This window comes from Euleptes europaea, chromosome 7 (genome assembly GCF_029931775.1).
Source record: "Euleptes europaea isolate rEulEur1 chromosome 7, rEulEur1.hap1, whole genome shotgun sequence".
NCBI lineage: Eukaryota > Metazoa > Chordata > Lepidosauria > Squamata > Sphaerodactylidae > Euleptes > Euleptes europaea.
This window is the reverse complement of record NC_079318.1, coordinates 87,476,719-87,490,262: the sequence shown is the minus strand read 5'-3', so window position 1 is coordinate 87,490,262 and position 13,544 is coordinate 87,476,719. Positions and strand designations below refer to the sequence as shown.

The following is a 13,544-nucleotide window of genomic DNA, read 5'->3' as shown; positions in this document are numbered from 1 at the left end:
TATTGCGTTAGTACTTTTTAACACCCTGGATTCTGGAATAAAATGTTTCCAAAAGAAGCACTTCCTTCCTGTCTCTTTCGCACTTTCCTGCAAGCGGAAAAGGAGCCTGCCCCAAATGCATTCTACTTCTCCCCCATTCTAGGAACAGAATACAGGAGCTGTTTGCCATTTCTCCACATAAACACGCAACACAAACTGATGCCGCAGATACAAAATCGTTCCCTTGTGCTTAGGGCTGCCACTCTCCAGGCATTAGCTGGAAATCTCCTGCTATTACAGCTGATCTCCAGCCGATAGAGATCAGTTCACCTGGAGAAGATGGCAACCTTGGCAATTGGACTCTATGGCGTTGAAGTCCCTCCCCTCCCTAAACCCCGCCCTCCTCCGGCTCCGGCCCAAAAACCTCCCGCCGGTGGCGCAGAGGGACCTGGCAACCCTACCCGCGGCCCTATTTCTGGTAGCTGTCCCTGGTAAAACCCTGTTCCTATTATTCTAGAGTTGCCAACCTCCAAGTGGTGCCTGGAGATCTGCTTTTACAATTGATCTTGAGGGGACAGAGATCAGTTCACCTGGACAAAACAGCCATTTTGGAAGGTGGACCTTATGGCATTATACCCCATTGAAGTCCCTCCTCTCCCCAAACCCCACCCTCCTCAGCCCCCCCCCCAAATCTCCAAGTATTTCCCAATCCAGCACAGGCAACCCTATATTATGCCTTTCAAGGAGATCACAAATCTCTCAAAGTTGGAGGCAGCCATCTTGACTCTTGGTGCACAAACACACAAACCCACAGCACATTGGTTCTTGTAGGTTATCCGGGCTGTGTGACCGTGGTCTTGGTATTTTCTTTCCTGACATTTCGCCAGCAGCTGAAAGAAAATACCAAGACCACGGTCACACAGCCCGGATAACCTACAAGAACCAATGAACTCTGACCGTGAAAGCCTTCGACAATATTTTCTGCAGCGCATGGATACGAAATGCCATCACCCTAGGGTTGCCAGGTCCCTCTTCGCCATGGGTGGGAGGTTTTGGGGGGCGGAGCCTGAGGAGGGTGGGCTTTGGGGAGGGAAGGGACTTCAATGCCATAGAGTCCATTTGCCAAAGCGGCCATTTTCCCTAGGTGAACAGATCTCTATCGGTTGGAGATCAGTTGTAATAGCAGGAGATCTCCAGCTAGTACCCGGAGGCTGGCAACCCTACGTCGCCCCCGCAACGCTGCCACTTAACGTTGCTGAATGTGTGACTGATCTTGCAGATGTTCAGTAACATGGCCAGATCTACTGTACCCTAGGTTGCTTCCACACAATTCTCCCTGTAGTACTTTTTGCCTGAGGCATTCACAACGGCAATGGAGCATCGGCATGGGAATTTTGTGTGCAGTTTCCTCCGTCAGCTGCTATTTTCCCTGCATATTCCGCCTGCCTTTCCACTGGAAGGCTTTTTAGAAAGAAAAAAAATCTGTAATTGTTGTTGTGGTATTCTGCAGTAACAGTATAACAATCTATTGCGGCAACACCAGTAAGCCGAATGCCCACTAGTAAGCTGAATTCCCAGCTTTCGTTTTGTAAAACAGCAAATCTCTAGCCATTTTTGCTAAAGTTTTAGACTTAATATAGCCCTAAATTACCATTTTTTAAAAAAGCCATCAGGTGGTATGTGGGGTATATGTGTGGCGGGGCGGGGGCAATGTAGAAAATAGAGTTAATGTGCGTAGCACCTTTGGGAAAAAATGCACCTCTTCCCATCCAGACTAATGCGCTTGGAATGTGTTCTCTTCAGAAAGATTGAGAAGGTTTGAGAAAAAACGTACTGGAAACGGGTAAAGCCTTGAAAGCGGATGATTAGAGGACGATGTTTTATGAAAGAAAAGGGAAAAAAGCCATGCTTCATGCGGAGAAAAAACCTCCGTGTGGGCTAGGTTCTCTGGCCAGTGAAGTAGGGTTGCCAACTACAGGTTGGAAAATTCCTGGAGATTTGGAGGTGGAATCTGGGGAGAGAGAGATTTGGAGAGGGGAGGGAGTGGGGTATAATGCCACAGAGTCCACCCTCCAGAGCTGCTATTTTCTCCAGGGGAACTGATCTCTGTCATCTGGAGATCAGTTGTAATTCTAGGAGATCCTCCAGGCCCCACCTTGAGGCTGGCAACCTTACAGTGAGGCTTTACTCCCAGGAGTATCCACTTCTCCTTAGGTACTAACTGCTGCCACCAAGAAATCTGAAAGGGTATCGCCCGCTAGGCAGATTTGTACATCTAGCACAATCTTTCTGTGTTGTTGATTAAAGGCTGTGCTCATCCGAGCCAGCACAGGAATATCTTTCATGCTTTCGAGCTATCGCACTCAAGGGATGACAAGCTCAACCACTGCCCCCCTTTACCACTCTTTGGAAAATGGGACTGAATAGGAGTGGTGTGTTTACAGAGATAAGGTTTGAAGCATTCAGAAGGCAAGAAAGGTTAATAAACCAAAACAAAAAGAGTACACATAGTTCTGTACAAGCATCAGCCTAAGCAAGGATATAAAGAAAAGGTGAAAACACACAATCCTCTCAACCCTGAACTCTATACTTAATAATGTTGAATTAGGATTGGCTAGAAATTCTTCAAGTTGCAGCATTTAAAAGTTCTTCATTACCTTAGTTCTCCAAGAGGAGACTTCTCCCCACTGTCCCTAAGTAAAGGTTTAGTCCTTCATGGCTTGATCCTCCCTGGCCAAATAGTCTGCCTTTAGCCTGAGGACTGTGTGAGCAATATAATTTTTAAATGCTAGGTGTTTTATGCATCTGTCTTGTTTTTATGCTGTGGCATTTTATTATTTTATAGCACTGCACTGTTGAAGTTTGTGAGCTGCTCCAAACAGGTCTCTGGAGAGAAGGGATATATATTTTCTAAATAAATAAAATAACATTAAGTATTCTATTAAATATTTTGTGGAGTTTTTTGGGGAGGGGAGGGAATTATTTTGGCCCGTTTATTAACCGTTATGTTGTTATACTAGGAATGTTTGCCTTTAGATTCAAATATTGTTATTTATTTTTTAGTCCGCCTTTCTCACTTAGACTCAAGGCAGATTACACAGAGTGAGTCAATATACAATCAGCAGGATGGAACATTCAATAAACAATGTAATAGGACTAAGGTTATAGAACCAACCAGACATCTAAAAACAGAACTTAAACAAAGCATAAGTATTAACACAACACATTAAATTATGCAAAAATTACCTAGCAGAATCCTAGTGTCAGCAAGCTATATGCAGTAGTGTAGACCACAGGCCCTAATCATTTATCCAAGTTACTTTGTGAATCATTTGTACAATGCAACCTCCTTCCTGCGTAGAAATCATTCAAATATTATAATATTTTTTAATTGGCTTACTGATTGACTGTATGGCTCTATTGTACTTGTAATCCGCCTTGAGCAAGTGAGAAAGGCAGACTATGAATTAATTTTTCAAAATTCGCCAGCATTTCACGAATGATGTAAAACCCTAATTCTTATACCAAAGGTTGCTTTACAAACCCCAGCCCCCTTCCACCATAACACATGGCTGAAGACCCTTCACCACCACCTGCTAGATGCAGTATTCATTCGTCCTGCAGTGGCCGGCCTGCCACTAATTTAAAGGCCAAGACACTGTGAGGTGTTGGGTTGAAGACTTTGGGTTTTTTTTAGCACCCTTGTCCTACATTCTATTATCAAGAGTTCAAAATACATCCCCTCGGCTGCAACACCGAGGCTGCACAATGCATGGTGCCTTAGTGGTCATATGCATATGTTTCTTTCGTGCTCGCTAGGGGCAAGATGCATCTCCCCCACCCCCAATACACTCACAGATTTAACTTCTTAAGACTGCAGGAAAGAAAGCTGAACTCTGAAGAACGACAGCTCTAGCAAGACTATAATTTATTCACGTACTTCAGTGGCTTACATCGTTCTCCTCTCTCCTGTTTTATCCTCACGACAACCCTGTGAGGTAGGGTAGGTTAAGCGTGTGTGACTAGCCCAAAGTCACCCAGCAAGCTTCCGTGGCAGAGTGGGGATCTGAATCGGGGTCTCCCAGATCCTAGTCTGACACTCAAACCTCAAAACCATGCTGGGTCTCAGTGGTGGGAGCGGAATGGGGTTTGTAGAATGACAATTTGAACTAACAATATTTTAACAAGGTGCCACCCTGAAGGGACAGTAGCCCTACATAAGAACATAAGAAAAGCCCTGCTGGATCAGACCGAGGTCCATCAAGTCCAGCAGTCTGTTCACACAGTGGCCAACCAGGTGCCTCTGGAAAGCCCACAAACAAGACAATTGCAGCAGTACTATCCTGCCTGTGTTCCAAAGCACCTAATAGAAGAGGCATGCTCCTCTGATACTAGAGAGAAGAAGAGTTGGTTTTTATATGCCGACTTTCTCTCCCACTTAAAGGAGAATCAAACCGGCTTACCATCACCTTCCCCTCCCCACAACAGACACCCTGTGAGGTAGGTGGGGCTGAGAGGGTATGACTTGCTCAAGGTCACCCAGCTGGCTTCATGTGGAGGAGTGGGGAAACCAACCCGGCTCACCAGATTAGTGTCTGTCACTCATGGGGAGGAGCGGGGAATCAAACCCGGTTCTCCAGATCAGACTCCCATCGCTCCAAATCACCGCTCTTAACCTCTACACCACGCTGGCTCTCAAGCAAATACTAGAGAGAATAGGTATGCATCATGACTAGTATTCATTTTGACTTGTAGCCATGGATAGCCCTATCCTCCATGAGCCTGTCCACTCCCCTCTTAAAGCCTTCCAAGTTGGCAGCCGTCAGCACATCCTGAGGCAGGGAGTTCCACAATTTAACACATTACACTGAACACATGTACATCCTGCACATGTTCACCTTACAAGTGGAACTGGGGTCTAGTACCTTCATAAACGTGGGGTTCAAATAATGCATTGCATGCAACATGAGAATTACTCAACACACATGCAAGCAAACATGTGTACACAGATTGTCCATGTGGTCAATGTTACTCGTAAACAGCTCTATCGATGTTCCAGGGACAGAGACCAGTAAATCGAGACCCTTGCCTGGTAAGAAAAGGACAGTTGGAGCATTTGCTTATGAACCTGACTTCAAAAGCCAAAGCAATATAGGCTATTCGAACAAAACTTTTTTAAAAAAAATCTGGAACAATATCCATTGTGAATGTTGCTAATTAGGCATGGGAAGCAGGAGACAGGCGCTTCGGATATCAAACAGGCCTCATAAAAATTAAACGTGGTTAGGTCATTAAATCTGCAGGGCTTGTTCTCTCTAACTCAATGACCATGCAGCATTTGGTGTTACAGGCGCTTTATGAATACTAAATATTAATTTTATTATTAATCAATCTCGGGCCTTTATTGGAATTCCCGTGTGGGAAATGGCAAAAAAACAGACCGAAGTGGCATTTCGGGAAAAAAACTCTGCTTCCAAGCGTGTCCCCAGCTCAAGACAACGGTCAAACATCCCAAGCCTCTGCATGTTTACTCAGAAGAAAACCCCACTGATTGCAATGGGGCTACATTCCTAGGAAGTGCGCATAGGTTTGCAGCTGAAGACAGTGAAAGCTTTTAAGGAAAGTGTGTGGAGAGGTGCTGGTGAGAGCCAGTGTGGTGGAGAACCGGGTTTGATTCCCCACTCCTCCACATGAGCGGCGGACGCTAATTTGGTGAACTGGATTTGTTTCCCCACTCCTACACACGAAGCCAGCTGGGTGACCTTGGGCTAGTCACAGTTCCCTCAGAATTCTCTCAGCCCCACCTACCTCACAGGGTGTCTGTTGTGGGGAGGGGAAGGGAAGACATTTGTAATCAAGTTTTAGTCTCCCTTAAGCGGTAGAGAAAGTCGGCATATCAAAACCAACCTTCTTCTTCCTTATCCCCACTCTCCCAAACTTATGCCTGAATATTTACTTTATCTTCCTTACCTGAATCGTACCCCACAGCCATGGCGGAAGAAAAATCAGTCATGTCTCTTTCAATTTTATAAGGGTCTCAGCGCAGCGAGGTTGGGTTGCCAACTTTGGGTTGAAAAATTCCTGGAGATTTGGGGGTGGAGCCTGGGGAAGGAAGGGTTTGTGGAGAGGAGGGAGTGGGGTATAATGCCAGAAAGTCTGACAGGAAGAAAGTAGATTCCTTTGAAATGTGGTGTTGAAGGAGAGTGTTACGGATACCCTGGACTGCCAAAAAAACACACAAATCAGTGGGTTATAGATCAAATCAAGCCTGAACTGACCCTGGAAGCTAAAGTGACTAAACTTTTTGGTCACATCATGAGACGACAAGAGTCACTGGAAAAGACAGTCATGCTAGGAAAAGTTGAGGGCAGCAGGGAAAGAGGAAGACCCAACAAGAGATGGATTGACTCAATAAAGGAAGCCATGGCCCTCAGTTTGCAAGATCTGAGCAAGGCTGTCAAAGACAGTACATTTTGGAGGACACTGATTCATAGGGTCACCATGAGTTGGAAGCGACTTGACCGCACTTAACACACAGGAGAAGAGGGGGTTCATGTGGTGCAGTTTATTCTCCCAGATTCATGGGGAAATGTCTTTTGGAAAGCCGTTTTTTGCATCCTTCCGGAAGACTGTGAGTGGCTGAGGGCTCTTAAAACAAGCCATGGGTTAGTACCATGCTGCTCCAACCACTGCTGAACGGTAGTGCTCGCGTCCTCCTCTGCTTCTCTTCCCATTGTCCCGGGTTCTCTCCCTCGTCCTGCTCTGTCCTAAATCGGCCCCTGTGGCTGGTCAATCTGGCATTGTAATCCCTGTCTCTAATCCATCCACTGCTGTTTGTAGGGATTGGAGGGGGGAAGTGTGGTGCCCCAGTATTCCTCTTCTGCTTCCCCTCTTCCATGGTGGGAAGGAGAGGTGTCTCTCCATCCCCCTGTTTTCTTCCCTGAATGTATAGCTCTGCGAAAACATTCCACAAAATGTGAAAGTAGGATTTTTTGAGCCCCCCTGGAGCATGGAGAGAGACTCCAGTTTTAAGGCAAAGGAAGAAGACTTCTGTCTCTTTGGAATGTGACATTAAACATCACTCCAGGGTCACTTCACATATGGGATTACTTACTTCAGTTATCAGACTTGCTGAGGCAAGGCAGACGACAAAATATCCCCCCCCCCAAAAAAAAATTCAACCAGACAGCTTAAAACATCCAATAAACAGTTATATTTGAGTCCAGTAGCAGTTTAGAGACTGACAAGATTTTCAGGGTATCAGCTTTCAGGAGTCGAAGCTCCCTTCGCCAGGTATCTGACAGAGCTTTGACTCTCAAAAGCTTATACCCTGAAAAATCTCGTTGGTCACTATGGAGCGACTGGACTCGACTTTAGCTGTTCTATTGCAGACCAACACGGTACACGGCTACCCTTTGTAACTATCACCAATAAACGCCAGATAAATTCTAGCCACCCCTCTTCAAAACAGGTTATAGTTATAGTACAGTATAATCCTAAAGTATAGTATAGTTGTAGTATAGTATAAGGTTAAAGTGTAGTACCGCTAGAAAAGATGCAGAAAATGGCAACCAAAATTACAGAGGGATTGGAGCTAGCGGTGCTCATCCAGATATTTCAGAGGTCTCCGTTGGTTGCCGGGGGAAGGATGCCCGTAAGCATGGTAGTGCTAGTGGTACATATATCCCAATCCACCGTCAAATGTGAGACCAGAACTCGTGTCTGCTTTGGGACACGGTCCAGCTGTCCGGCGGAGCTTCCCACAACACATATGCGCACCGAGGCAGGCAGGCATGTGACACCTGTTTATCCCTAGCGACATTACGCCTTTATTGGAAATCCATCATGTGTGAAGTGGCCAAATTGGGGAGAAAATGGAAAGCGTGACTCGCTCATGCGATAGGAGCCTGAGAGTTGAGCATTCTCAGGTGGACCGGCAGGCAAAAGCTCTCGTGCAAAGGGATATCCCAGGGCTTGTGCAAAAATGTCTGTGTTGCTGAGAGCACATGGTTACAGGGGAAACGCACCTGTAAAAACTGGTGCAAAATGGATGTGATTCAGGGACACATGGGAGGTGCGCATGTGTTGGGAAAGGGGATAAAGAAACGGTCTCAACCTGTGGCCGGCACACAGGCATAAAGATGCATGAGTGTAAAATGGCTGAAAGTCTGTAAGATGCGTCAATGTGCAGCCGATGTACATTCCCACAGGGTGTATTACACATTGCTTATTTGCTAGAATTAGGCAGGTCCACGCTCAAACCAACTTCAAGATGACATAGCTATGGTGGGAAAGCACTTTGTACATGCTCTAAGATACTCTCTTCTTTATTGTTTCGTATGCTCCAACACAAGAGACCCCAGCAATAGAAATTAGATCTCGGAAGAACAGCTGTAGTTTGAATCATACCCTGGATGGCACACATGGAGCGTTGCATAGAAGGTGGGAGACTGTGAAAGAGGTGTGCACTCCAGGCATGAATGGGCACATTTTAAGAGCGAATGTGTTTCATGTGCACAGACACAGGCCCATGGGAACAGGAAACAAGGCCGAGGGCCTTTTGGGTTCCTTCCAGTTCTAACACCCTGTGTGTAGTAAAAATGTGCGTCCAACTGCCTTCTCCACAACATTAAGGAGCCAACCTAGGACAGATGCCAGCTCCCACCCAAGTTTGCTGGCACTGGCTGCCAGTGCCAAGGGGGCACGAAAAGGCCACCCCATGCCAGTTATTGGCTCCACACCGGCATCCTCTGTAACCCCAGGGAGAAGCGATGTGCGCCTGAGGTTCCTTGGCAGAACATGGACACCTTGGCAGGGGAAGCAGCTGGCTGGAAAGATGCCAGCGCCGTCCTATCCACCTGGCCCCAGGCCACACGGGGCCTGCCCAGAAACGCCAGGGGCAGCCAGAACAACACCCCTCTCCACATGCCCCTTTGAACTCTGGTTCGAGCTCTTTTGCGAGCCGCTCTTTGGTAAAATCAGGCGACGCCGTCTTTCTCTCTGACACGTACAGCCTTTGGACGGTCCTTTCTCTGCACATCCCAAATGGTGCTCTCTCTTCGGCATGATCTTGTGGTTGCACACTGCTCGCCCCCCCCCACAAGAATGTTTCGCATCCGATGCGCATCTGTGCCACATTGCATGCCTACGCACACAATTGCTGGGCTATCCCATCTGTGCAGCCGCAAGCCAAACCAGGGAGCCTTCGAGCACCCGGCCTGGGCTGTGGTGCCGCACATGTGTGAACACATGCGTGCCCACACATCAAAATCTCCATGTGCTCACTAGCCAAGCGCAAGTGTAAGTTGTGACCCTTGTGCAAGGCAAAGTAAGTGTGCTCCAGCAGGTCCTTTTCAGTGCCACGTGCTCACTTGTGTTTCCTACTCCCTTCCCCTCCCCCCCCCATGGTGCACTTCATGTTGACTACTGCTGCTTGTATCCCAAAGGAGGGAAGCCACCAACTTGCCCACCCAATGCAGAATGGATGGGGAGGAAGTAGAGGGGGGGAGGAAAGGAGGGGAAAGCCCTCTGATGAAAAGCCTTGGCACCAGTGAAGAGCCCCGTCTCCAAGGCTTGTTTTTCTGTGCATGTGTGTCTGTGTGCAAACAGTTCCTGGATAGCATTTTTTTCCAGGGGGGGGGGTAAGCAAGGGGATGTTATCTGGATGGAGGTAAGACTTGGCACTCAGGAGGCCCAAGAAATCTGCAGTGTGTGTGCGCGCGTGTGTGTGTGTTTTATTGGGGTAAGAGGCAGCCTAACCCTGATCAGCAAACCCAAAACTTACGGGTATGCACGGATGCTTCAAAGGAAAACGCACAGGGAATGAGACCCTTCCCCTTTCTCGAATTGGGGGATTGCTTGAAAAATTACACAAGGATCCTCTCTCTCCCCTGCCCCTAGCTTGCCCCCTGCCCTGACCCCCCTCCATGTCTTCTTCTTTTCCACTGACACACTACTACTCCCCCCCACTTCAAAAACGACCCTTTCCCCTGGCAATTTTCTAAAGCATTCCCGTTATCTGTCCTCCCCCAATAACTTGCATTGCTCAGCAATGCAAAAACCTAGGAATGCAGCCCCCCTATAAATCCCCTTACCACGCATCATTGCTTCCCTTGCAATTTTTTTGGGGGGGCTGTTTAAAAATAACACAACTTTCATCATTTGATACAGCCGGGCTATGGGAAATGCATCTCTAGGATATCTAGGGGGAGCCAAACGCGTCTGAATCCCCCAGGATGGCATGGGACTACTCTCTCGCACCCTATGACCAACCTCAATTGCCCCCCCCCGCGTCCCCACTCCCCCCCTTTTTCTCTTACCTGGCAGTCAGAAGGTCTTGGGAGACGGATGCGAAATGACAGGACGGTCCGGGGCTGGGGGGGAGGCGGGCGGCACCCTCCCCCTTCCGATGCGCGCAACCCCACCCAGGCGGGGGGGGGGAGGGAGAGAGGGGGGGCTAAGTTGTCGCCTCCGATCACTTGTCCATGCTGCAGGCGGACCCGATGCCTCCTTCCAGCCTTCCTGCCTCCCTCCGACCCCCAAGCCGGCTCCCCCCCCCTTTTGCTTGCAAAGCGAGAGCGGATCGGATGGACCCGGCTGAGGGGGGGGGGGCGTAGGGGGTCTCCGGGATGGCAGCAAAGCCCCTCGCGAGCCGAGATGCTCCCTGGTACCGAGAGATGCTCCGCTCCGGCTCGCCTCCTGCTCCACCCTGGAGAGAGTCTTGGGGGGGGGGGGGGAGGACCGCGCGCAGCTTCTGCAACGGGGGGGGGGAGCGCCGCTGCTCCTCGCACCGCCGTCTCCCAGTCGGGAGCTTCGTCCCAGTAGGGGTACCAGAAATCCATCGCACGCCCCCCCCCCCACAAAAAACCCCAATTTCCGCACCGAGGGGTCCCAAACTGCATGCTCAATGGCCGTTTTTTTTTTTTTTTGCATTAATCGCAGAGGCGAAAGGGGACCCTGGGGATTGATGGCTGGGGGGGGGGGGGAAGGGTCACCCAGAAAGAGCACCCTAGCCCCCCTCCCGGGTCATCTACAATCCAGAAAGGGGATGCACTAAAACGAATGACAGACCAGCCCATTAGAAACATTGGGAGAGGCTGCGCAGCCCATTGAAGATAATAGGAGCCTGGAGCGTCCCTAGACTTGCAAAGAAAATGTGGGATGGATTTCCCAGCAAAGTCTCTAAGCCCAGATACACGACTTTGGGACGGGAAGGACACCCCCCCCCCAAGTGGATTGACAGCCCCTGGGCCTAGCACAAGTGTTCTGGGGCTGGAAAGACAGCCCCCCGAGGGGATTGACATGTATTTCAATGGAGCCCTTGCAAGTCTATGGGCGCTCCAGGCTCCTATTATCTTCAATGGGCTGTGCAGCCTCTACCATTGTTTCTAACGGGCTGGCCTGTCATTCGTTTTAGGCCATCCCTCGAGAAAGACCCTATTCAATACCCCCCCCGTCGTTTCCCCGTCTTCTTGCATCGCTTTTCACGCGCAAGCACGCAGCCTGCTGTTAAAACCGGAGAACGGTTTCAAAAGATATTTATAAAGCGGCGTGTGCGTATGCTAAACCGAATTGGGACGGGATTATCCCCTTTTGCATTTGTGCAAGGCGGATAACAGGGAGACGGAACCGATCGGGAGCGAGCGAGGGAGGGAGGGAGGGAGGGAGGGTCCCGGCGGAACTCCTCGCCACTGTACCGCCGCGGAACATTGCAGAGGGCAGGGCGAGCGAGTCTTTCTTTTTTTTCCCCCTCGCTCTTCCAAAGGTTGTTCTTTTCTGTCCAAGGACTGGCGGGGAGGGAGGAGATCGAGGCCATTGAGCCTGGGAGGTTTTGCCTTGGATTTGCCCCTCTCTGGATGCACATTTCCCCCATCCAAATTCTCCAAACTCAACCATAAACCCCCCCATGCAGAGTTTTGAGAATTCGGATAGGGGAAATGTGCATCTAGAGAGGGGCAAACCCAAGGCTAAACCTCCCATGCATAAATAGCCATAAACGTGTGAGAGAGAACTAGAAGTTTGGGGGTCGCACGGAGCAGAGCAGAGCCCCTCCGGGCAAAATACCTCCCCAGCTCCACTTTCTGCCACCAGGAGGCGCTATGGCCATCGATGCATGGCAGGTTTTGCCTGGGATTTCCCCCATCTGAATTCTCAAAACTCTACACGGGGGCTTGCTGTTGAGTTTTAAGAATGTGGATGGGCAAAATGTGCACCAAGGGAGCGGCAGATCCAAGGCAAAACCTCCCATGCAGAAAGGGCCTATGCGGAGCAGGGACCCCAGGGGCTTCCCAGAGAGAGCGAGAGCCGCCTCGCTCTCCGCTCGCTCTGTGCCGGCGCCGGCCTCTGTATTCCGGGCACGCTGCTTCCCCCCTGGCTGCAATCCTGCGGCTTCGCCATGCCAAGTGGAGGATGGAAAGGAGGAGAGAGGGAAGAGCGGGATGGGGGGGGGAGCTCCTTGCCTCCCCCCCCCCCGCAATATCACACCGCCTGTCGTCCAGCCTCGCTCCCCGGCTTCTGCTCTGTTGTGCAAAAACCGACCCCGGATGCTGGCTTTGCCTTCCCCAGCGAAGGAAGGCAGCCTACCAAGAAGCAAGCAAAATGTTCACCGATCACTTATGTCTCTCTCTCTCTCTCTCTCTCTCTCTCTCTCTCTCTCTCTTTCTGTGGGCCCCAACAGCTGAGTAGGAGGGGGGTTTCCCCATTCATGGCAGCTGGGACTTCACTATCAATCAGATCTGGGGATGGGGGCGGATTCTGTAGGATCCCCGCTTCAGCGCTGTGAAGGGAGACAGAAAGCAGTAGGTTGGGTTTTTTTCTTCTTCTTTCTTTTTTCTTTCTTTTTCTTTTCTTTTATTTCTTTTCTTTCTTTTTTTTTTTTTTGCTAAAAAGGCATTGGAAGCATGAAGCTCTGCGTGTATGTGGGTCTTGGGAGACATGTGGGGGGCATCAGAGATGGGGAGAAAGAGGAGTGAACCCCAAGGCAGAAGATGGGGCTGTAGCTCAGTGGTAGAGCATCTGCTTGGCATGCAGAAGGTCCCAGGTTCAATCCCCGGCATCTCCAGTTAAAGGGGCTAGGCAGGTAGGTGATGTGAAAGACCCCTGCCTGAGAACTTGGAGAGCCGCTGCTGGTCTGAGTAGACAATACTGACTTTGATGGACCAAGGGTCTGCTTCAGTATAAGGCAGCTTCATGTGTTAAATGCATGGAGTTAGGATAGCCCTAAATCATCCACATCCCTTTTGTATTATGGGATCCGGAGCTTGGGGTCCTGGAAAACAGAAGGTGCTGCAGTAAACAGCAGGTTTGTGTTTGTGTGTGTGTGGGTCCTTATGGCCCCACTATCCAAAACAAGCAGGTGTGTAATGTGTGTGTATCTGTCTCCCCCTTCCCGCCCCGATTTAGGCAAGAGATTGGTGTGTGGTGCCCTCTGCTGGCCATTCCCTGATATTGCAGCCAACTCTGATTTTTGTTTAATTTCTTTTGGCAAGAGGGGGAAAGAATGGAAGGTTTCGGGGAGTTTTGCCAAAAGTATTAAACTTAACAGAACCTCTCCTGGTATCTGTCAG

At 49.4% G+C, this 13,544-nt stretch overlaps 1 protein-coding gene across 1 annotated transcript in view; it reads right to left on the bottom strand.

Annotated features, from left to right (window-relative positions):
* LOC130481218 (sodium/calcium exchanger 1-like) overlaps nucleotides 1–10,357 on the bottom strand; it is a 36,627-nt gene extending 26,270 nt beyond the window's left edge. The window contains exon 1 of the mRNA XM_056853967.1: nucleotides 10,299–10,357. The gene's annotated coding sequence lies outside the window, so the exon portion shown is untranslated. The remainder of the gene's footprint in view (nucleotides 1–10,298) is intronic.
* Between the last annotated feature and the right edge of the window lie 3,187 nt (nucleotides 10,358–13,544).